The sequence below is a fragment of the Eriocheir sinensis genome, chromosome 15 (assembly GCF_024679095.1).
Source record: "Eriocheir sinensis breed Jianghai 21 chromosome 15, ASM2467909v1, whole genome shotgun sequence".
Taxonomy (NCBI): Eukaryota; Metazoa; Arthropoda; class Malacostraca; order Decapoda; family Varunidae; genus Eriocheir; species Eriocheir sinensis.
This window is the reverse complement of record NC_066523.1, coordinates 19,870,591-19,894,686: the sequence shown is the minus strand read 5'-3', so window position 1 is coordinate 19,894,686 and position 24,096 is coordinate 19,870,591. Positions and strand designations below refer to the sequence as shown.

The 24,096-nt window shown below is 45.0% G+C and overlaps 1 protein-coding gene across 1 annotated transcript in view; it reads right to left on the bottom strand.

Annotated features, from left to right (window-relative positions):
- LOC126999016 (Krueppel-like factor 6) overlaps positions 1-24,096 on the bottom strand; it is a 189,021-nt gene that overhangs the window by 115,068 nt on the left and 49,857 nt on the right. Inside the window, exon 2 of the mRNA XM_050861338.1 lies at positions 24,004-24,075. The gene's annotated coding sequence lies outside the window, so the exon portion shown is untranslated. The remainder of the gene's footprint in view (positions 1-24,003; positions 24,076-24,096) is intronic.

The window sequence follows — 24,096 nt, the reverse complement described above, 5'->3', positions numbered from 1 at the left end:
ATAATAATAATAATAATAATAATAATAATAATAATAATAATAATAATAATAATAATAATAATAATAAGAAGAAGAAGAAGAAGAAGAAGAAGAAGAAGAAGAAGAAAAAAAAGAAGAAGAAAGAAAGAAAGAAAGAAAGAAAGAAAGAAGACGAAGAAGAAGAAGAAAAGAAGGAACAGAAAAAAGAAGAAGTAGAAGAGGAAAACAGAAACAAGTAATACATAACCGCGTGCGTAAATCGGGCGTCCTGGAAACAATAGGAGCTCTGCCAACAAGTCGCTAACACACACACGAGCGCAGGCGTGAAATATTCCCCTCCCGTAATAATATTCAGCGCGTCTCGTCGTCCCGGGAGGCAAAAAGCGTGACAACAATGGAAGTTTCAAGACGTTTTTCCCTGACTAATGTTTTTTGACACTTCTTACACGGCTCTTACATTTGAAGTGTCCCGGATCCGTCTCGCTCTCCTCCTCCTCCTCCTCTTCCTCCTCCTCCTCCTTCTCTCTCAGTCTGCCTCCTCCTCTTTCTTCTTTGTCATCGTTTTCGTTTCTTCTGTGTTTTGTGTTCCCTTCATTCTTCTTATTCTTTCTCTTCCTTTCTTTCTGTTGTTGATTTTGTTGGTATTTTTTTTTTGTGATTTTTCCTCCTCTTATTTTCTTTTTTTCTTCTTCTTTTTCTGCTTTTTCTGCGTTGTTCTTGTTCTTCTTCTTCTTATTATTATTCTCCTTAACACGTTCCGCCTTTTCCTCCTCTTCATTAGCATTATCATCAGCACCATAACCCCATCATCATCATCATCATCATCATCATTAACCTTATCACCGGCACTTGCCTTCCCTTTCAACATTTTCCTCCTCTCTTTTTATTTCTCCTCCTTCTCTTCGTCTTCCTTTTCTACCTCGTTTTCATCCTCTTTTCTCAGTTCTCTCGCCGGCCACGCTTCATTATCCTGCTTCTTCTCCCCAATTTCCTCCTCTTTTCACTGTAATCCTCCCGCATCTCATAATTATTAAGGTCTCACCATCACCACCCACCACCACCACCACCACAAGTTACATTACAACCACCAAAACCACCACCACTACTACTACTACTACTACTACTACTACTACTATTGCTACTACTACTGTTTGCTATTAATTAAGTCTAAAACGTTTATTTTTGAAGATTAAAACACCAATAACCATAAAAAAATACTCATCATAATATTAATACTCATAGTGCCAATACCCACTGGATGTGGCACCAAACCTTCTCCCTTTTTATGGCACTGACAGCACATGACCACAAAACTGATTAATGCATAAGTGTCAATCTGTATCAATTACCTGTATACCTTGTGACCTGGATGTACCTATTTCTGTCTATCAATCTGTTACTTCATTCATTTTTATATTCCCTGCTAGGTTTTTTTCCACAGTTAATTTGTCTCTTCCTTTAGGTAAGTACTCCATAATTGTCTGTGTACACCGTAGTCCGCTTTTTTTTATCTATCTTTATCTATCTATCAATCTTCTGCACTCATTTTTATATTCTCTACGGTGTTTTTTTCCACAGTCTATTTGTCTCTTCCTTTAGTTAAGTACTCCATAATTTTCTGTGTACACCGTAGTCTGCTTTTTTATCTATCTTTATCTATCTATCAATCTGCTCTTCCACTCATTTTTATATTCTCTACGGTGTTTCTTTTCCACAGTCTATTTGTCTCTTCCTTTAGTTAAGTACTCCATAATTGTCTGTGTACATCGTAATCTGCTTTTATTTATCTATCTTTATCTGTCAATCTGCTTTTCCACTCATTTTTATATTCTCTACGGCGTTTCTTTTCCACAGTTTATTTGTCTCTTCCTTTAGCTAAATACTTCATAAATTACCACGCCGAAAAGTCGAATAAATATGGCTACGTTTTTTATATGCTTAAACATTCTCGACGAACCTTCTTTCCCGTATCATTCAGTATTTCGCCTCTCCTTCCATCCCGCCCGCTGGCTTATTCTTTCCTCATCCGCTTCCTTCGCTTCCTCATTTCTTTCCTCCTCACTCTTTCCCTCGGCCACCATTCTCTTTTATTTCCTCCACACGCTCCTATTACCGCTGCTCCTCCCTCCTCCGTCTTTTTCCTCCTCTTACCTAGTCTTCCAGTTTCCCCTCACCCTCGTGCCCTAAAAATCTCGGCCACTCTCTCCAGCGCCTGAAAAAAGCTCTCCATCTTCCTCATCACCCGGTAAAGTTTCCCGCCACTTTCTTTCCCTCTCCCTTGAACACCCTTCCTAAGCCCTCTTTTCCTTCCTTTCTCTCCTCTCCCTCCTTCCTCTTCCTCCGTGTCTTTCGTTTTTTTCCCCCTCGCTTTCTGCCCAGCCGACCTACCTACCTACCTTCCCTCTCTCCCTCTCTTCTGATACTTTTAATATTTTTTCTTCTCATTCTTTACCGCCACCGCCGCCGCTGCACGAAGAGTTCAGCCCACTAGGTAGTTTGGCTTAAGCAGACTCTTCCCTACTCCTCCTTTCTTCCTTTACTTCTCGTCCTCCTTGTCCTCCTTCCTTCTCCTCTTCTTCGTCTTTTTCTCTGTCAAGCACCCTCCTCCTTCTTCCTTCTCTTCTCGTCCTCCTCTTCCTCCTCCTCCTTCTTTTCTCCTCTTTCTTTATCAAACACCCTCCTCCTTCTTCCTTCTCTTCTCGTCCTCCTCCTCCTCTTTCTCCTCTTCGCCTCTTTCTCTATCCAGCACCCTCCTCCTCCTTCCTTCTCTTCTCGTCTTCCTCGTCCTCCTTCTCCTCCTCTTCCTCTCTCCAGCTCTCCAGTTCTCACTCTCCACCTGCAGTCAGTTCCTTTTTCGTAACCTCGGTGTAATGAAAGGAAAGACAGGGACTGGAAAAAGACAGGAGGCGAGGTGATAAAACGAAAGAACGAGAGAGAAAGGAATCGACTCTGCTATTATAACTTTAGTCCCCTTCTCCCCCCCCCCCTTCCCCTCCTCTGGTCGGCACCTAGCAAAAGTTTCAGGTCTCAGTTTAACTCTACTAGTTATTCTTTTTTTTTTTTTTTCCTCTCCCCGTCGACTCCATCTGCGACACGAGCTGGAAGGGGTGACGGGGCATCGAGGGGAGAGGGGTGAAAAGTCGGCGTTCTTTGCTACTTTTTCTCTCCCTTTCGAGGGGAGGGGAAGTAAGCCGTGCTGTCCGTGTTAGGTGCTGGCTTTAGGCGGGCAGGGAAAGGAAGAGGAGGAGATAGTGTAGAGGAGGAGAAGAGTATAGAGAGGAGAAGAGAGTAGGGAGTAGAAGAGGAGTAGAGGGGAGGGAAGAAGTGAGGTGGTGTCGTATATTTTAGGTCCTGGATTTAGACTGGAAGGGAAAGAAGAGAAGGAAGAGTGGGAGAGGTGGGGTGCTGTTGAAGGAGAAAGAGGGTCAGATGGAAAAGGGAGAGAGGAATGCATGGTGTGAGTTAGAGGAGGAAGAGAAGGAGAAGAATAAGATAAGAGGTGGAATGCGATATAGTTGTCTTCTTAGGAACTGGAGCTTGGCTGGAAAAGGGCCAAGAAGAAGAAAAAAGGAGAGAGAGAGAGAATAGGCATGAGATTAAAGAGGAGAGGAAGCAAGAGAAGTGAATACAGAGAACTCCACGTCGTGTCTGTTTATAAAGAAATGTCTGTGTTCCATATGACAACGAGTGCCTGGAAGTGAGTGGTGTGCGATAAAAGAGAAAAGAGTAAAGAGAGCAATAAAGAAAGGGGGGGGAGCGAGGATGATGCAAGGGTCTCCGCGTGTCTCTTTGTATAGAAATATCTCTCTCTGTTCCATGGGGTAGAGGATGGTGGAGAGGGAGGAAGGAGGGAAGCGGACTGTAGGGGTAGAGGATGGTGGAGGGGGAGGAAGGAGGGAAGGGGACTGTAGGGGTAGAGGATGGTGGAGGGGGAGGAAGGAGGGAAGGGGACTGTAGGTAGAGGATGGTGGAGGGGAGGAAGGAGGAAGGGGACTGTAGGGTAGAGGATGTGGAGGGGAGGAAGGAGGAAGGGGACTGTAGGGGTAGAGGATGGTGGAGGGAGGAAGGAGGAAGGGACTGTAGGGGTAGAGGATGGTGGAGGGGAGGAAGGAGGGAAGGGGACTGTAGGGGTAGAGGATGGTGGAGGGGAGGAAGGAGGAAGGGGACTGTAGGGGTAGAGGATGGTGGAGGGGGAGGAAGGAGGGAAGGGACTGTAGGGGTAGAGGATGTGGAGGGGAGGAAGGTGGGAAGGGGAGTGTTGGGGTAGTGGATTGTGGTGGGGGAGGATGGAGGGAAGGGGACTGTAGGGGTAGAGGATGGTGGAGGGGGAGGAAGGAGGGAAGGGGACTGTAGGGGTAGAGGATGGTGGAGGGGAGGAAGGAGGGAAGGGGACTGTTGGGGTAGTGGTTGGTGGAGGGGAGGAAGGAGGGAAGGGGACTGTAGGGGTAGAGGATGGTGGAGGAGGAAGGAGGAAGGGGACTGTAGGGGTAGAGGATGGTGGAGGGGAGGAAGGAGGGAAGGGGACTGTAGGGGTAGAGGATGGTGGAGGGGGAGGAAGGAGGGAAGGGGACTGTAGGGGTTGAGGATGGTGGAGGGGGAGGAAGGAGGGAAGGGGACTGTAGGGGTAGAGGATGGTGGAGGGGGAGGAAGGAGGAAGGGACTGTAGGGGTAGAGGAATGTGGAGGAGGAGGAAGGAGGGAAGGGGACTGTAGGGGTAGAGGATGGTGGAGGGGGAGGAAGGAGGGAAGGGGACTGTAGGGGTAGAGGATGGTGGAGGGGAGGAAGGAGGAAGGGGACTGTTGGGGTTGAGGATGGTGGAGGGGGAGGAAGGAGGGAAGGGGACTGTAGGGGTAGAGGATGGTGGAGGGGAGGAAGGAGGGAAGGGGACTGTAGGGGTAGAGGATGGTGGAAGGGGAGGAAGGAGGAAGGGGACTGTGGGGTGAGGAATGTGGAGGGGGAGGAAGGAGGGAAGGGGACTGTAGGGGTTGAGGATGGTGGAGGGGGAGGAAGGAGGGAAGGGGACTGTAGGGGTAGAGGATGGTGGAGGGGGAGGAAGGAGGGAAGGGGACTGTAGGGGTAGAGGATGGTGGAGGGGGAGGAAGGAGGGAAGGGGACTGTAGGGGTAGAGGATGGTGGAGGGGGAGGAAGGAGGGAAGGGGACTGTAGGGGTAGAGGAATGTGGAGGGGGAGGAAGGACAACGTATGCAGTTACCTATCCTCTGTCTTTGTTTGTTTCTATTGTCTGCTCCACTTTTCCTTCTCCATCTTTTTCCTCCTCCTCCTCCTCTTCCTCCTCCTCTTCCTCTCCGCCCTCCTCTTGTTTCCATCCTCCTTCCATCCCTTGGTAGCGTATGTTTACTGCATGACGCGACGCTCATGAATACGCGCGAATTCCTGATGAGTGTCCTCCTCTTCCTCCTCCTCCTCCTCCTCCTCTTGCACTCTCTATCACCCTTGCTATCCTTCATCTTCTATTGCTATCCTTCATCTTCCACCTTTGATTAGATAGTATAGTGTAGCTTGTCGCAAACAGCCTCGTAAGAACTACAAGGTCTGCTGTTGTTGGGTTTTCCTTTGTGTTACTTTGTGTGTGTTCCTCCTCCTCGGCTCACTCCTTCCCCTCCTCCGCCACCGCCTCCTCCTCCTCCTCCTGCTCCTCCTCCTCGGTTCACTCTTTCCCCTCCTCCTACTCCTCCTCCTCCTCCTCCTCCTTCACTCAGCTTACTCTTCTTCGCGGAACAAAAGAAATGCTATATAATTGTTCTTCCGCTCAAACACTGTTCTCTGTATTCTTGTTTCTTCCCTCGTGTTGTCATATCCTCGAGGCAGTTCCCGGAGGACGTGTGTAGTCAGTCTGATGATTTAAATAATGATAACTGTAGTGCGTTGCCTCCTATTGCTTTCATATTCAAGGGTACTCAGGTCAGTAGGCTTAGGTACATACAGGAAACAACTGCAATTGGGTAGGATATTATTATTTTGCCCCTGCGTACATGTGTGTATGTGTGTGTGTGTGTGTGTGTGTGTGTGTGTGTGTGATAAAAGAGGAGAGGCGCGGGACAGCTGTGAGAGGAGGATGTTGTGTCAGTGTTGAAATTCTTGCTGTTGTTTTATTTTTCTTTCCCGAGTTCACTGTTTTAACTAACCTCTGTCCGTGTTATGAATGCAGGGGGCAAATGTCTGGCTGCTATATATTTTGTGATTAAGGTTAAAATGAGCGAGTGAGCTGCCATTGTTGCGTGTAAGGGAGTCAAGGCGTAAACCTGTTCTGAGTTCCGGTTACGCTAAACATTGCTTCGCGGAAATGCGCACGTATGTAACAAGAAGGAGACGGAACGCTACACACAAGTCACACACGTTTACTTCCATTACTCCTTTGCATTTTTCTCCTTAATCACCGGAACAAGATGATAAAGGGAAAAAGTAACAGTTATCAAGGTCCTTTAACTCTGTACAAGAATATATAAAAAAAGAGAGCGAAGAGGAACATGCATAAAACAGGAGACTAGATCGCTATCGGAAATTCACGAGGAGACGACGACTACGACGCCTCCCCCCCTCCCCCCCCCCGCCACCATACCACTCGCCCTGCCCCCCCCTGCATCCCCTACCTCGATCCCCACACACGCCCCTCCCACTCCCCTCCACACACATCCAACACCCACACACTCACGTCCTCCCCCCCCGCCTCTATCCTCACCCACCCCCTCCACATCTTAATCCCCGCCTACTCTCCCTTCCACACTCCCCCTGTGCCAACATCCCTACATGCTCACACCCACACTGTCCCCTCCCCCTCCTTTACCACTACACTCACGCACCCCAGACTCACCCCACCCACAAACAAGCAGCTCCTTACTCACCCTTACCATCCCCCCTTCCAATGCCCCCCCCTGCCCCCCCTTCCCCAGCCACAGATAAACTTTTGCTACGACGGACGCATGTAGACACCTTCGCAACGCTTTTTATTGTTCACTTGTTTTTACACCTAGCATTCTCTCTCTCTCTCTCTCTCTCTCTCTCTCTCTCTCTCTCTCTCTCTCTCTCTCTCTCTCTCTCTCTCTCTCACATATATACACACACACATTTTCCTCCTCTATCCTTCACTATCCTTCTATCTTGTCCCTCCAGACGCCATCCTCTCTCTCTCTCTCTCTCTCTCTCTCTCTCTCTCTCTCTCTCTCTCTCTCCACTTCCTTAACTCTCCTCTCTCTTTCTCTTTCTCTCATATATTTTTCACCCTCCTCCACCATCCTTCCATCCCGTCCCTCCACACTCCATCCCTTCTCGCTCGACACTTCCTTAACTTGTTGTGAGGGAAAGTAAGAGTGTTTGATCGTCTTACACAAGGTAACTGAACTTTCCAATAGATTCTCCCTCTTTTTTTTTTCTTTCTTCAACATACCTCCTGGCGTCGGGGCTCTCTTCCAATAGTCTGTCTGGTCGTGAAGGGTTTGTGTGTGTGTGTGTGTGTGTGTGTGTGTGTGTGTGTGTGTGTGTGTTCGTGGAAGGTCACTCTCTCGCTCTGTGTAATGTTGCAGTCGCTTCCACGTCAGCGTTTATTTTTATTCCTGTCTTCGGTAACGTCCGTGTGTGTGTGTGTGTGTGTGTGTGTGTGTGTGTGTGTGTGTGTGTGTGTGTGTGTGTGTGTGTTTTGTTCGCCAGGAAGATCATCTAAAATTCAGTGTTTGCGACTAGAATCGGGAGTATATTGTTTTTATCCACACTTTATACTTTATTCTTTGTCTTGTCGAGAATTCATGTGACCTCTGATGGTTCTGGCGGATCAAATAATGTACGGCTTTTATTATCAGCTTAGAGGTCACATGTTCGTTGTTAAGTTTTCTCTCTCTCTTTCTCTCTCTGTTCCTCTCTCTGCCACTGTCATTATTAACCCCCTTTTTCTACTTCCCTCTTTTTCTCTTCCTTTCACCACCACAAACAACGACATCACATCACCATCACGACCATCATCACCTTTTCTATCTCCCAATATCCTCCTTTCTCTCCTTCTTCTCTTCCTTCTCACTGTCATCATCATTCTAATCACCGTCGGTATTATCATCATTAACATATTCATATTTTTCACCTTCCTCCTCCTCCTCCTTCTCCTCCACTTCTCCCACTCCATAGAGGCTCCCAGTCCCTTTAATAACCCTGATAAGGTAATCAATAACTCATCGGCTAATTTATTCCACATGTCTTATCAGGAGCGAAGACAACAGGCCTGAATAGAGGGACATCGACCGTGTCTCCGGCGGAATAAAACACCTGAGGGGGTAATGAAGTGGGTGATGGGACCGCGCCGAGGACATGAGATATTAGACAGATATTCTATACCCGTCCCGAGGCCCCGCTCTCGAACACACGACTGAGGACTGAATGCACAATGACTGTTTGAGGCTAAATCACCATATTGGAGATCCAGAGAAAGACCCACACACAGAGACCGACAGACAGACAGACAGGCAGATAGACAAGGGCTTAGGGGAGGAAAGAAAAGAGAACATGAACGAAAGAAGAAACCAAAGGAAAGGGGAGAGAATAGAAGAAAGAAAGAATCCGACTCTCTATAGATAATAGGACAATGGCGTGTGTGGATTATGATATGTTGTGTATTCCCCGTGCCATTATTTCCTTTGGTGTCTCTTTTTCCTTTTTTTTGTGGTGAAGTATATAGCATGGCGTGGGTCGTTGCTGGAGAATTATTCACTATCAAACTCCTTCCTTATTTCTGTATGCTATTTCTCCTCATTATTTTGTACTCCTTCATTACGTCTTTTTTACCCATTTCTCAACTCTTTCATTAGCCATTTTGCGTTTCTTGTGGTGAACTTACTTCCGCTCTAACTTCTCGTTTTTACTCGAACCTTTTGCAGCAGAATTGTGAAAAAGAAACACTCGTCTTGTCAACCGAATGGAGAGCAACACAAAAACGCGAACTCTTAAGACCTTCCTTCACTGCACAGCGCCAAGTCCACCCCCGTGCAACCCGTCGACACGTGGCGCATAAATACCCGACATTATGAAGACTTTTCACGTTTTTACTCCCCTCAGCGTATTTTCGGACAGTGGGGCGTGTGACTCGAACCACGCCTCTTGTTAGTCAGCTTTGCCGCCTTGGTCCTCACTGATAACCCGGAGCAGGTGAGAAGAGACTGTGGCGGGGCTCATTATGCCTCAGTCTGTCAATGTTGCAGGGCAGGTGATGCAGAAGGGACAGGGCGTTCAAGGAATGGAGGAAGAGTGGGTCAAGAAGGGATGCCTCTCTGGGAATTACGTGTGACTATAGAAGTGATTAAGAACAAATAAGGCATGGGAAAGGGGAATTGTATAGCGCTCTGTCTGCCAATGCTCAAGGGCAATGATGTAGAGAAAATGTGTTAGAGAAATGGAGGAATAGTGGAACGTGGAGGAATGTCTCTCTGAATAAAATGTGTAACCAGAGTGAGGAGAGTGTGGCCAGCTTTATCATAGGCTCCGTGCTGTTACCAAAGGAGCTGCGTAACATTCAAATTGATGCTCATATTCTTGTATTTTTTTGTGTTCTAGGTGTGCTCAAGATCTAGAAGAAGAACCTAGAGCCAAAAAAGAAAAGAAAACATCATCAATTTTAATTTCACGAAGCTCTTTTGGTAACAGTTAGCGGGCTTTTTTTTTTTTACATCTTTTTGTTGCCCTTAAGTTGCTCTCTGTGCTGTAAAAAAAATGTCGCCAGTGATCAAGTTGGCCACTCTTAATCTATTGCTATTCGTGTTACTGCAGGATTGGGTAAGAAAAAGTAAGGCACGTGAAAGGGGATTCGGGCAGCGAGACGTACAACACATCTCCTAAAATAGCTGAGACGCCATGATTAGCGCCTCTAGCTGGCCGCCGCAAGACACCCCATTCATATTTCCCGTCTGACAGGCAAATGAACCCGGCCGTGGTTTACGAGACGTGTTTATCTCATTTCGGGGAGAAGGCGAGGCGAGTGAGGAAATACGTAACAGCCTGATAAGCGAAGATCTGGTGAGAATGTGTGGCTTATGTGTGTGTGTGTGTGTGTGTGTGTGTGTGTGTGTGTGTGTGTGTGTGTGTGTATGTGTGTCAGCGTAATGTTTTCCTGGAATAAGAGAGTACGTTACATAGCAATAATAATAATGCAGTAGAGATCCAGTGCAATTTGTAGTAGTGGTTAAAGTTGTAGTAGTAGTAGTAGTAGTAGTAGTAGTGGTTGTAGTAGTAGTAGTAGTGGTGGTGGTGGTGGTGGTGGCGAGGCCGTGCCCGTCGGAAGCAGCGGTGCAGCAGCGTCAGCACAGGCAATGAAATGGTCAACTTTACGTGCAACACTGACCACAACCCTTGAATAGTAATATTGTTTGCTGCTCTCTCTCTCTCTCTCTCTCTCTCTCTCTCTCTCTCTCTCTCTCTCTCTCTCTCTCTCTCTTCTGAATATATTTCCATTTAGTTTTTTTATGGATCTTTCTCATCCAAACCAAATAAATAGACAAAGAGACTCTATAAATACACACCAACTCTCTCTCTCTCTCTCTCTCTCTCTCTCTCTCTCTCTCTCTCTCTCTCTCTCTCTCTCTCTCTCTCTCTCTCTCTCTCTCTCTCTCTCATATACAAAACCTTTCGGTATGAACCTGTACGCATTTTATTTTTGCGCCTTTAAATAAATTACGTTCCAGATTCAAATAATGGAAAGCTATCCGGCGGAAGATTTTAATAATAGTTTTTGCGATAACGTATACATTAGTCTGTCTCCCTGTTCATGTGCCTGTCTGTCTCTGTCTGGAGGACCGACTGTATTTTTATGTGGAGGGAAGAGGTCACATTATTCCTATCCTCTCTTTATTTTGTAAGGGCTTTATTTTCTTGCTTCCCGTTCCATTGCCTTTTAATGTACCTTTATTCAGGGTCTGAGTTTCCAAGGGACTATGGTAATGGTAGCTACTTAAGTGTAATTTTCTCTAATCTACTATTCGTGTTGTTATTTTTTCATTTATTTTCTCCAGTTTTCGACCTTTTTGATGCAGTTGGGGACACGTATCCACTATTGTACAGGTTTATGCATCAACACTTTATTCTCAATTTTTAACAATCTATCCAATCTGTTCCCTATCCAGACACAATACACTACTACGCATTTATACTCACACGGAACATGAACTTTAGAATCATACAGTATTTATCTATGTAGGCAGTTCCGCTAAGTAAAGTTTTATCTAAGTTATGTTATCGGGGGTGGCTCAGAGAGAGAGAGAGAGAGAGAGAGAGAGAGAGAGATATCCTCCTCCTCCTCCTCCTCGTGACGGGGCGGGGAAGGGTGGTGTTGCCGGGGCCGTCACGTCACCACCTGTTGAGCCGCGCCATCATCACCCCCTCATAATGGACGCACGCGGGGCGGCGAAGGGGCGGGAAGGGCGGCGAGGAGGGAGGGAGGGAGGGGGAGTCGAGACACTGATGGAGGGAGAGAAGGGGGAGGCGGGAGGGCTTGTGACAGAGACGAATGGAAAAGTGAGATTCAACCAGACTCGTAATTTTCGCGACTCGTTGATGAAAAAAATATATATACACTTTAACGAACAAAAACAATAAACTTGATCATATCGCGTTCGAGTTTTATATCTCTTTCGTTATCTCCAAGGAGCACAGTAGCAAAACGAGTCACTTAATTAATGCTTTGAAAAGTGTTCATTTAGTTTAGTTTTTTTTTATAAAGTCTTTAGACATAACTTCTTTTATTTTCCTCCATCTCCTCTTCCTCTTCCTCCTCCTCCTCCTCCTCGTTGTGATGACTGATACTTCCTCTTCCTCATCATCGTTTCCATCACCACCTCTCCCTTCCCTCCCAAGCCCCTTCCCTTCATCTCTTTCTCCCTTTTCCCCTCTCCCAAGCCCCTTTTTCTCGTTCCCCATCGTCACGTCACACAGACCCCATCGGCGGCGGCACGCACAGTCAGTCTCTCGGCCGCTCAGTCTCTCACACTCGTCTCTCCTCTGGTCCTTGGCCGCCGTAATCGCTGCTATATCAGAGCGTATTAAGGAGGATTGGCCTTTAAATCCCCGACTTATTGGCATCAGCGCCTCTTTAAACTTCCAGTCCTCGGCGCCGGTCAGTTGCTAAATTATTCCCGAAGTTGCCGCTACGACGAAAGTTGCAGATCCTCGCTACAGCCCTGTTCCCCTCGCCCCGCCCCGCTGTGTGTGTGTGTGTGTCCCTGAGTATGAGAGAGAGAGAGAGAGAGAGAGAGAGAGAGAGAGAGAGAGAAATGGATAAACAGACAGACAGACAAACGGACACAGACAGACAGGCAAACAGACAAATTAATACAGACAATCAAGACGACTCCAAGGCAATAATTGAAACAAAGAAGAGAAAACATTAAAAACTTCCCCCACGCTTATGCCATCTATCTCCCGGTGCAGTTAACTAAACCAACACACACAAAGATTCGAACCGCGAGAATAAGAAAGGAAATTAGATTTGGCCAAACGTCATTTAGCCAACCTGCACCCACGCGGTCGTTCCCTCCTCCTCCTCCTCCTCCTCCTCCTCCTTTTATAATTCTTCTTTCATGCAAAACTCGCTCCCAAACACCCACTTCGAGGCATTCCAGAATTAATTGCGCGGCTCGGCGTACCGGAGCCTCGATGACTGAACCGCAAAATAAACTTAATTTCGTCGGCCGCCGCTCGCTGACGCCCGCCACCGACACCCTCTCGGCGCGCGCCTCTGAGTCCCGCGGCCGCTAATAGGGGGAAAATATTGACAAAGAGGTGCGCTTAAAAATCTGGCGAACCACGACTCGGAGGTTGAGAAGATTAAGCGGGAATAGTAGAGATGTGATGTTGGCTGTGATTAGGGTTTAGTGTGTGTGTGTGTGTGTGTGTGTGTGTGTGTGTTAGGATGAAATAAATATGTGAATAGAAATGATTATACCGATACATGTTATGAAAATATAATTAGATAATGGTCGTGCCTGAATGTCGGTACTTAACTGCCCTGCTTTTGTTGATATTAATATTCAACGCGTGTACTTTACATATTGGGAAATCCATACATGTACACAAGTATAAATCCATAGAATCATACATAATCAACAGTAGTCACATAGGTTATATACATACCTACATACATATATACGTAACATTCATGGTAAGGTGCTATTGTATGTGAATTAGGGTGAACATAAAACCGCACAGAAAAAAAACTAGACTAAAAATTACTCATTCCCTCCCGTTCACCTCCAGTTATTCACTTCCCTCCCGTTCACCTTCAGTTACTCACTTCCCTCCCGTTCACCTTCAGTTCTTCTCTCCCTTTTTTCCTCCTCTCCATTCTTACTACTTCCTCTCTCCATTCTTACTACTTCCTTTACACTTTATATCGTTCTTACACATCCTCACTCACTGTACTTCCTTTTCCCACGGTCTGTTTGCTTTCCTTCCTCCCATCTCCCTCTTTCTTTCCTTCTCCGCACTCTCTCTCTCTCTTTCCTTCCTCCTAGCTCACTCTTTTTTTCCTTCCTCCATTTCACTCTTTCCTTCCTTCCCCCTTCCTCTTTCCTCCCTCTTTCTCTCTTTCCTTCTTCTCGCCTCCCTCATTCCTTTCCCCAACCTTCCCCTTTCTTTCCTTACCCCCAAGTCTCTCTTTCCTTCATCCGGTGCTGTCTCGCCCCTTCTATCACCTCCCCGGCCTCGTCTTCCCTCACCTGCCGGGAAGCGTTACGAAATCACCTGCGTTTCTAATTAGTTTTTACGCGCAAGCCAGTTAATAATGCCCGTTGGCCGCCGCCTTGTGTTCGGCTTGATGTCCCTTTGTGAAGCGACATCGAATAGTAATTGTCACACTAGAAGGACAGAAAATATAAGATACATTACACATTCCAGTTAATTAACCTTAGTTAATTAACTGGTGATATGAATAAAGTATCAGTGAAGATGCATCTGACTTAGTATTGTAATAGAAGTGGTAACTGTAAATGCTTAATACATATACAAAAAAAAAAGAGTTCATTATTATACATACTATTACATTACTATTACGTTATTATACTACATTATACCTCTAAATCAAAACCTTTTGTGAGTGAATTGATGGTCAGAAAAGAGGTCATTGAAGATATATGGAACTTATCTTATAATAAAAATACTAACTGTAAAAGCGTAATACAATTCCAAGAAATTACTCAACAACCTTTTACAATAATCAAAATTCGTAAAGATTAATGAGACTATATTCCCCAATACATTAAAATAAGACCGCTAAATAATATGGAAAACCTGTTGTGGAGCCAAAAAGAGAAAACGTAGCGTTGCGAGACTAAAAGTTTCCAACGCGTTAATAAGAACACGGAGAATGGAATCTTGTGATTAATTATCTTAAGAATGAGGAGGAGAAGGAGGAAGAAAAGGAGGAAGACCCGCATTATCACCCTCCGCCTGCGTCTCTCTCTTTCTCTCTCTCTCTCTCTCTCTCTCTCTCTCTCTCTCTCTCTCTCTCTCTCTCTCTCTCTCTCTCTCTCTCTCTGCCCTTTCTTTCTTTCTTTCATTCTTTCTTTGTATAATTGTTTGTTTCTTCGTTTGTTTGTTTGTTTGTTTCTCTTTTCCTTTTCTTTTTTTCCTATTGTCTGTTTGTCTGTCTCTGTCCGTCTGTAATTGTGTTTGGTTAACCTCCCCCTCCCTTCTCTCTCTCTCTCTCTCTCTCTCTCTCTCTCTCTCTCTCTCTCTCTCTCTCTCTCTCTCTCTCTCTCTCTCTCTCTCTCTCTCTCTCTCTCTCTCTCTCTCTCTCTCTCTTTCTCAGCCTTAGAACCTTTCCCCTTCCAGAGCAGATGAGGAACGTATGAGCGAGGAAGAAAATTAAGATGCGAGACCCCTTAATCAGTACTTGGAGGGGGGTGGGGAAGGGGAGAGGAGGGAGGGGGCGGGGGGGGGATGTTTGGGGGGGGGCGTCGAGGGGGTGTTTGATTATACCGAATATGGCGAGGGCAAGAAGATGTAAGTGAAAGGACAATGCCGGGAGTTGATAACGTGCAAGCAGAGATCACACACACACACACACACACACACACACACACACACACACACACACACACACACACACACACACACACACACACATACACACACACACAATGGGAAGATGGACGTGTGATGTTCGAGTTTGTACCGTGTTTTTTTTTTTTTTTTACTCTTGATTACTGTTTTTTTTTGTTGCTTTCTGTTTTTCCTTTAGCCAAGCAGCTGTTTATATGAGTCTTTTCTATTGTTTGCTATACAGCCGAGTGTTAATTACTTTCTGGTGTAAGTGAATCTCTTGTCAGTGTTTGCGGCTCTGTTTGTCACTTTGGAGCTCCGTTTGTGTCTGTGTGTGCTTGCTTTTGCCTGTCTGTCTGTCTGTCTGTATACCAAGTTGTCTGTCTTTCCATCAGTCGACATGTGATTCTGTGTGTTTGTTTGTTTGTCCGTCTGTCTGTCTGTCTTTTATGTATTGATCTACCTAACTATGTACCTGTCTGCCGTTTTGTTATCCCGTCTGTCTGTCAATCTGTTTTCCGTCTCTCTCTCTCTCTCTCTCTCTCTCTCTCTCTCTCTCTCTCTCTCTCTCTCTCTCTCTCTCTCTCTCTCTCTCTCTCTCTCTCTCTCTCTCTCTCTCTCTCTCTCTCTCTCAGGCCGACAAACAGGCTGATGGATATTACCTTCGCATCACCTTGGGTTATTGTTCCTCATATGTATCCCTATAATGAAGGCTCGGGAGAGAGAGAGAATGATACGCACGGAAAGCGAGAAGAAAATGGTGGATGGAGAAATAGACAGAAATAGAAATCGATGCGTCACTGTAATTTCCGTTTATAGCGAGAGAGAGAGAGAGAGAGAGAGAGAGAGAGAACGCACGCACGCACTCACGAAGGCTGACGGGAAGTTGATGCTAAATATGCGTTTTCTCCTCCCTCTCCCTCCTCCTTCCTCCCTTCCCGTCCCTCTCTCTCTCTTTCTTTTTTCCTTTTTTTTTTTGTAGCCGTTTATTGTAATTGGAAGCTGGAGCGAAATAATTAGGTTCTGTTCCTGTATATATTGATTTCTCTCTCGCCTCGCTCATACATTCTCTCTCTCTCTCTCTCTCTCTCTCTCTCTCTCTCTCTCTCTCTCTCTCTCTCTCTCTCTCTCTCTCTCTCTCTCTCTCTCCTTTCCCTTTTAGCGCTCCCATTTAATCAATAGCGTATACAGGTATCAGATGGCAAGGTGTACACTAACATCAGACAGAGGGGGTGAGAGGAGGAAGACGTTAGGAAAGGCCTTTGTTTTGCAGTGAACTAGTAAAGGCTGATGATGATGATAATGATGGTAATGATGTACATAATCAAACACACAATAGGAAGACGGAAGTGTGAGGCTGAGTTTGTGCCGTGTTGTTTTCCTTGTTGATTACTGTTTTTTTTTTTTATCTTTCTGTTGCTTTCTGTTCCTTTTTTTTTGGGGGGGCCAGCAGTTCGTAGGAGTCATTTTTGTTGTTCCTCGTGTTAATTATTCTCTGGTGTATTGTCTGCTGCTTTATTTTCTCTTGCTTTACGACATTATTTATTCACGTTGTTTTCCTAGTTAGAGAGAGAGAGAGAGAGCGCACCCCCGACTGCACTGTGCCCACAATATCGCTGACAAAACACAATTAGGAGGGAACGGCCGGCGGGTCGTTCAGTTCCTAATCCCAGACAATTAATGACGTCACAGGTCAACACGGGGCGCCATCCACCTTGAATGTCGGGTGATCAATCTCTCTCTCTCTCTCTCTCTCTCTCTCTCTCTCTCTCTCTCTCTCTCTCTCTCTCTCTCTCTCGCTGGGTCGTTCATTTCCCTCTTCAGTTCATCAATACGTATTCGTTTCCCTTCCTCCTCCTCCTCCTCCTCCTCCTCCTCCTCCTCCTTCTCAAACTCATTCTCCTCTTCCTCCTCTTATTTATTCTTCCTTTTCTCCCTTTTCTACTCTCCCCATTCCGCCTTTCGTCTATAATAATCTTCCTTACTCTCGTTCTCTCCGCTTTATCCTTCTCTCATATCTCCCCCTCTCCTCCTCCTCCACCGGCCTCTCACCCTCCCTTCTCCCCCCTCTTCCAAAACCCATCTCGGCTCCCCTCCTCTTCCCCTTCCACTTTTTTGCGCTACCTCTGTATGTCCTCAACACGTAATTGACCGAACGAATTAGAATGGGAGGAAAAATATGGAGAGGGAAAAAAATACACAGCAGTGCTCCTACGAATGATCTGCTCTAGGTAATGAAATTAAACCAGGGGGGGACGGGGGGAGGGCGAAGTGGTTTTGGGGGTCTGTGAGGGGTTAGAGTGAATGCCAGGGAGGAAGAAGATGAGGTGGTAGAGCATGAGGGTAAGTGGAGGAAGAGGAGGAGGAGGAGGAGGAGGAGGATGTGGAGGATAAAGAAGAAACCGAAAAGAAGAAAAAGGAGAGAAAAAAGAAATGACGAAATAGAAAAGGAAGAGAAATAGTAGGAAAAGAATATAGGAATGAAAGGTCGTAATAGCTAGAAAAAGAAGGGAAGAAGACAGGGCTAAAAAAATGAGTAGGAGAAGGAAGAGAAGGAAAAAAAAGAGCCAAGAAGAAGGAAGAGAAAAAAAGAGGATGAGGAGGAGGGAGGAGAAGGACGAAATAAAAAAAAAGAATAAAAACGAAGAGATAACAAAAGAGATAAAGAAGAGGAGTAAAAGATGTGCTACGGAAGGAAGAAGTGAAGGAAGAAGAGAAACGGAGAAGAGGAGAAGGAAGAGGAGGGTGAAGGAAGAAGTGGAGAAATAGGAGAAGGAAGAGAAGGAGGGTGAAGGAAGAAGTGGAGAAAGAGGAGAAGGAAGAGAATGTGGGTGACGGAAGAAGTGGAGAAATAGGAGAAGGAAGAGAAGGAGGGTGAAGGAAGAAGTGGAGAAAGAGGTGAAGGAAGAAGTGGAGAAATAGGAGAAGGAAGAGAAGGAGGGTGAAGGAAGAAGTAGAGAAAGAGAAGAAGGAAGAGAAGGAGGGTGAAGGAAGAAATGGAGAAATAGGAGAAGGAAGAGAAGGAGGGTGAAGGAAGAAGTGGAGAAAGAGATGAAGGAAGAAGTGGAGAAAGAGGAGAAGGAAGAGAAGGAGGGTGAAGGAAGAAATGGAGAAATAGGAGAAGGAAGAGAAGGAGGGTGAAGGAAGAAGTGGAGAAAGAGGAGAAGGAAGAAGTGGAGAAAGAGGAGAAGGAAGAGAAGGAGGGTGAAGGAAGAAGTGGGCCTCGAGGGGACAATAAATACATGGGAGGGGGTGGACGTGAGTCTGCAGCAACTCCAAGACAAATTGCGGAGTTTATGGGTGTTTGTGTTGCCGTAATAAAGATTCACTGCCTGTATAGATGCCTCGCCCCCCTCCCTCCTTCTTTTCACCCCCCTTCACCCCCCCCCCCTCTCTCTCTCTCTCGTTTTCTTTCTATTTTTCTATTACTCTATTTATATCTATCCATCTGACTTTTTGCCTCTCTCTTTTTTCCCTTTTTCTCTGTCCATCTATTAGTCTGTTTATATCTATCTATTTCTTTGCTTATCTATTTCTCTATTCATGTCTATCTCACTTTCTTTGCCCCTCTCTGTCTCTGTCTGTCTTTCTTTCTATATGTCTTTATATACTCAACTGTAATTTCCTTTTTCCTTTTCCTCTTCTGCCTGCCTCTCCGTTTTTCTTTCCTTAACCTATTCCTTTTCTGTAACATGTTTTCCTCCTTTTCTTTCAGTATTATTAATCTTTCCAACACTGTTCTTAATTTTTTTTCTTGGCACATAATTACTTTCTTCCTTGACATGTATAATCGTGTTCTTAATTTTCATGTTTCACTGGTTATATTTTTTACTGCGATTTTTTTTCTCATGTATTTATCTCCTTTCCGGCATCTTCTTAATTCGTCTGGTTTATCTTGTTAATGTCCACTTGAGCTGATTATATGTTTTCCGCAACTTTACTTTTTCATCTCCTCTCGTATGTTATCCTTATCTTTCCCGCTGACGGTCTTTTTTTGTACAGTTTCTTCACTCCTGCCATACTTCCCTTTCTTGGCAACCTTCCCTCTGGTTCTCCTATACTTATCGACCTCATTCGCCTCTCCCTTATCATCATTCTTGTTCTCGTTATCCTTATCTCTCCCTCTGACGGTCTTTCTTGTACAGTTTCTTCACGTCTACCATATTTCTTTTTTTACCCACCCTTCCTTCATGGTCTTCCTATACTTATCCGCTTCATTCGCCTCTTCCTCTTCCTCCTTATCATCAGCAGCCTTCTTTTTTGTCCGTTTTCTTCTCTTCCCCCCCTCTCTCCCTCCCTCTCTCTCTTTCTCTCTCAGCCGCCATCTACACAACCCTCTACTCATAAATCGTGGACTCCATCCTCATCTGTCCTTCTTCAGTAATAATCCCAGTTTTTATTCCCCACTCTGTCACCAAGTACCAATCTTCCGCCCCTTCTACTTCCTCCTCCCATCGCCCCCCCCCCTCTCCCCCCCCTCTCTCTCTCTCCATCATCCTTCCCCCTAATACCCTGGCCTAACCCCTTCTTGCTACTCCCTCCCTCCCTCCCACCCACGCCCTCTCTCTCTCCCTCCCTCCTTCTCCCCCTTTCTCTTTCATCCCCTCACCTCATGCTCCATCCCATCATCTTTCCTATTCCTCCTTCTAACCTAACCCCTTTTTGCTCCTGCCCCCTGACCACCCTCTCGTTCTCCCTCTCTCTCTCCCTTTCTCCCTTCCTCTTTCATCCCCTCGCCTCATGCCGTCATTATCTTTGCCATCATCATTATCGCCATATTTCAACGTTGTTTTATATATTCATTTTAATTATTTGTCATTATCAATTTTTTTACCCTTCTGCTTTTCCTCTCTTTCCCTCCTCCCTTCAGTTACTCCCTCTCTTCTTCCTCCCTTTTTTTCCCTCCCTTCTCCCTCCTTATCCTCTTCATCCTCCTTCTTTTGTGCAGTTTGTCATTTTTTCGGTTGGGTTGGTTATACTTTTTTTTTCTTGTTTATTTTTTTTTCTCTTTTTTTTGTCCCCTCGTTATCAATGCCCTCATCTTTTTTTTCTAGTCCTCTTTTTCCTTGCAACCTCCCCCTTCTCCTCCCTTTCATCCTCCTCCTTTTCTTCGTCCTCTTCTCTCTAGTTCTATATGAGGTGCAGTATCGTATCGTGGCTTGCTTTGGTCTAGATATACGATTATATCCTGAATAGAGAATAGAGGAAGAAGAGGAGGAGAAGGAGGAGGAGGAGAAACACGTAAAAGAATAGAACAAATACACGGAGGACGAGCAGAAGGAAGAGGAGGAAGGGGATGAGGAGGAGGAGAAAAGAAGAAGGAGCAGGCGGAGGGGGAGGCGGAGGAAGACAGCGGAAGTAAGAGCGGTGTTTAAGCAAAATAAGCATATGAGTAATGGGCAATCTTGTCTCCTTGTTTATGGCGCCTCGACGATGGCTTAGTGAGAGGAGCGTAATAGGCCATCCACGGATTGGCCCGGAGAACAAGACGCGGGATTCTGGCGTAAGAGTCTGCGTATTTTTTTTTTTGTTGTTGTATCTTTCACTTTCCTTGAGTTATGGAATATTTGAATAAGTTTTTTTTTTCGTTTTTTTTTATGTTTTTGTCAAGCTCTCGGTCAGGTTAACTACGTCTTCTTTTTTTACTTTTTTTCTATCTCCTCTCGCTCTTTTTTCATCTACTTTTTTGCCATTTTCCTGTTACTTATTGACACGTGTGAGTCGCAAGCGATTTATTTCATCACAGTCTACTTTTTTTTCTTATTTTCTTGTCTACTTTTTTTCCATCTTTCTGTTACTTACCGACGCCATGCAAATCACAAGTGTTTTCTTCCTTACTTTACTCCTCCTTCCCTTCCTTTTTATTTTTTCCTCTGCCCGTCTTCCTTTCCTCCTACTCCCTCCCTTCCTCCTCCTCCTTCTCGTCCTTTCTTCACATCTCGAGCGCATCTTTTTTCCACGGAAACAGCCGGGGCGGACTACACCGTTCTGCGCTTATCCCAACTCCGCAATCCGATTAGGTGATATCCATATGATTCTTGGGTTCCCTCCTGCCGCCGCTTCCCACACGCCTCCGCTGCCGTCTTGCTGCCTCCCTCCCCCCCCCTTCCCGGCGCCTTTCCTCCCTCCATCACGCCCCTCTCTCCCTCCCTCAATCCTCCTCGTCTTCCCTCGTTTCTCACTTAACCATTCCTCCACCTCCCTCTCATCCCCCTGATCCACCCTTGGTACAATCTTGTCCTTCCCTAGTCCAGTCCCTCTTTTCCGTCCCCCCCACCCTACTCTCTCTCTCTCTCTCTCTCTCTCTCTCTCTCTCTCTCTCTCTCTCTCTCTCTCTCTCTCTCTCTCTCTCTCTCTCTCTCTCTCTCTCTCTCTCTCTCTCTCTCTCTCTCTCTCTCTCTCTCTCTCTCTCTCTCTCTCTCTACTAACTTCTTTCTGTTCCCTCCTCACCCTTTTCGTTCCCTTCCTTCCTTCCTTCCTTCCTTCCTTCCTCCTCCTCCTCCTCCTCCTCTTCCTCCTCGCTCCAAGCTTCTCGGCGGCGCTTCATCTCGGAGGCGGGTTCGCTCCTTTTTTTTTTTTTTTTTTAGCATTTTGTTTTTTTCTATCCCAATTTTTATTTATATTTCAGAGTATTGATAATCCATCGTTCCGGTACCTTGGGAGTGTTAGCTGGACTGTACCTCGATCCTTGTTGTGTGTTGACATGTACTACACACACACACACACACACACACACACACACACACACACACAAACACAAACACACACTCACACACATATATGTAGATAGGTAGGTAGATAGATAGATGGATAGATAGGTAGATAGTTAGATACATAAATAGATTGATAAATAGATAGGTATATAGATAAATAGATAGATAGATGGATAGATAGACAGGTAATTAAATTGATAGAAAGATCGACACATAAATAAATATTCATAATTTCCAGGTAGTGTATGTATAATATATTTTCCTTGCTTCATTTCTTAACAGACGGTTCGGCGGGTTTTCCTTTCAAGTTGCAGAGGAAACTTTCGAATCAGTGAGTTTTGCACATCCGAATTTCCAAGGAAGTAACTAAACAAACAGAATACTGCTCAAGTAAAATTCATGCACGCAGCGTCTTACGGCATATTCAGCATTTGTGTTTCCTTTAAAATCATGCAATGTGAACCCTGACTCTTGTTCTCTTGTTGCAGGTGTGTGAAATTAACTGTTAAGGAAGGAGACCCCTGTGCAAGAGTTCATCGCTGCTCTGTAGGTAATTATTATTGTTATATATCATTACTTTTATTATTATTATTATTGCTATTCTAATTCCAATTCTGATTCTTATTATTATTATCAGTAAGAGTAGTAATAGTAGTAGCGTTAATATTTTTTTGTTGCTGTTCCAATTATTACGGCCGTTTGCAGAATTTTATCGCCATTGTCTTTCGTATCTCATATCCGCATCACGAATTAACCTTTTATACTAGAAAATATTGATAAGGAAAATGGTGTGAACATGAAATCTCTGAAAAAGAAACTAGAGATAAATGGCAAACAAGAGTAAATACTGTAATCCGGGAAAGGGAGTTGGGAATGGTCAACTGACGAGAAGAAAGACTAAACAGGAGACAGAGAGCAGAAGAGGAGGCTTACAAAAAGATATTGCAGAAGATTGAGTCTAAAAACAAGGCCCATGAATTAGCCGAAGAAGTAGATAAAGAAAAGTATGATTAAGAAATGGGAAAGGAAGTTAGAGAATGGTTAACTGGTGAGAAAAAAATTGACAAAACAGTATAGAAAGTGCAATATAAGGGGAGTCTTAGACAAAATATTGCAGAACAACTAAAAAAAAACAACCCAGATGAATAATAGTAAGATCTGGAAAACGAAAAGGATATTAGAGAATGCTGAACTAAAGAGAAAAATAGACAAAACAGTACAGAAAGAGCAATGAAATGGGAGTCTTAGAAAAAAAATATTGCACAAGAACAATAAAAAACGACTAAAGAAAAGTAAGGTTACGAGGCAAACCGAGCAGGTGGAGGTGGAACAAAATCGAGCATTAGGAAGAGACAGAGAGCTACGCCTCAACGCGGATGGCTGGCCCGACGCTTGGCTAAATTATCCCGAGTTTGTCAGAAAGACTCGTTAAAGAGATGAAGTTTTCAGGAGAGTAATGAGGGAAAATGAGACCCATCAGGCCCCGCAGCAAGTTTGGTGCGAGCGAGGCGGCGGTGTTGAGGGGGTATTGCAGGTATTGTGTTGGTGGGTGTTGCTATTTGTGTTGGTGGGTGAGAAGGTGGTGTTGAGGGGGTGTTGTAAGTGTTGTTTTGTTAGTGCTGTATATTGGTGGGTGAGGTGGTGGTGGTGGTGGGTGAGAAGGTGGTGTTGAGGGGGTGTTGTAAGTGTTGTTTTGTTAGTGCTGTATGTTAGTGGGTGAAGTGGTGGTGTTGCAAGGGGTGATGTTGTTTGTGTTGATGGGTGAGACGGTGGCATTGCAGCGCTGTATTTGTGGATGACGCAGTAAATGCTGTCAATGTGCAGACTGAGTAAACGAAGTCACCAATACTTTGAATGCTAATAAGGCTCATGTGATATAGTTTCTTCCATACACACACCGTGAATGCTTCTCTTGACAGCTTTTCATCATCAATAATTTTTCCATAATATATTTTTGCCCTTTTCATAATTAATAATTACTTCATGATAATTTTTTTTCGCCCTTTTCATCATCTGTAATTTCTCCATGATAGATTCTTTTCGCCTTTTTCATCCTTAATAATTTCTCCATTGCATTTTTTCTCGCCTTTTCATCCCCAGTAAGCTCTCGTTGATAGTTTTTTTCGCCTTTTCCATGAACAATAGTTTTTCCTCGATAGTATTTTTTTTTACCCCCAACATAGATGGCGACGCTTATACCTCACAACGTTGAAGAATTTGCATGAACAGAGAAACACACTGGAGGCTGCGAGTAGTGTCTGTTTCCCTATGCACGAGTACTCACGTCAGGAGTGAATGATACCGGTGAGAGATGACCAGCCCCTTTGGCCTCCCGGGTATCGAAGTGGGAACGTACCTGGAATAGAAAAGAGGGAAT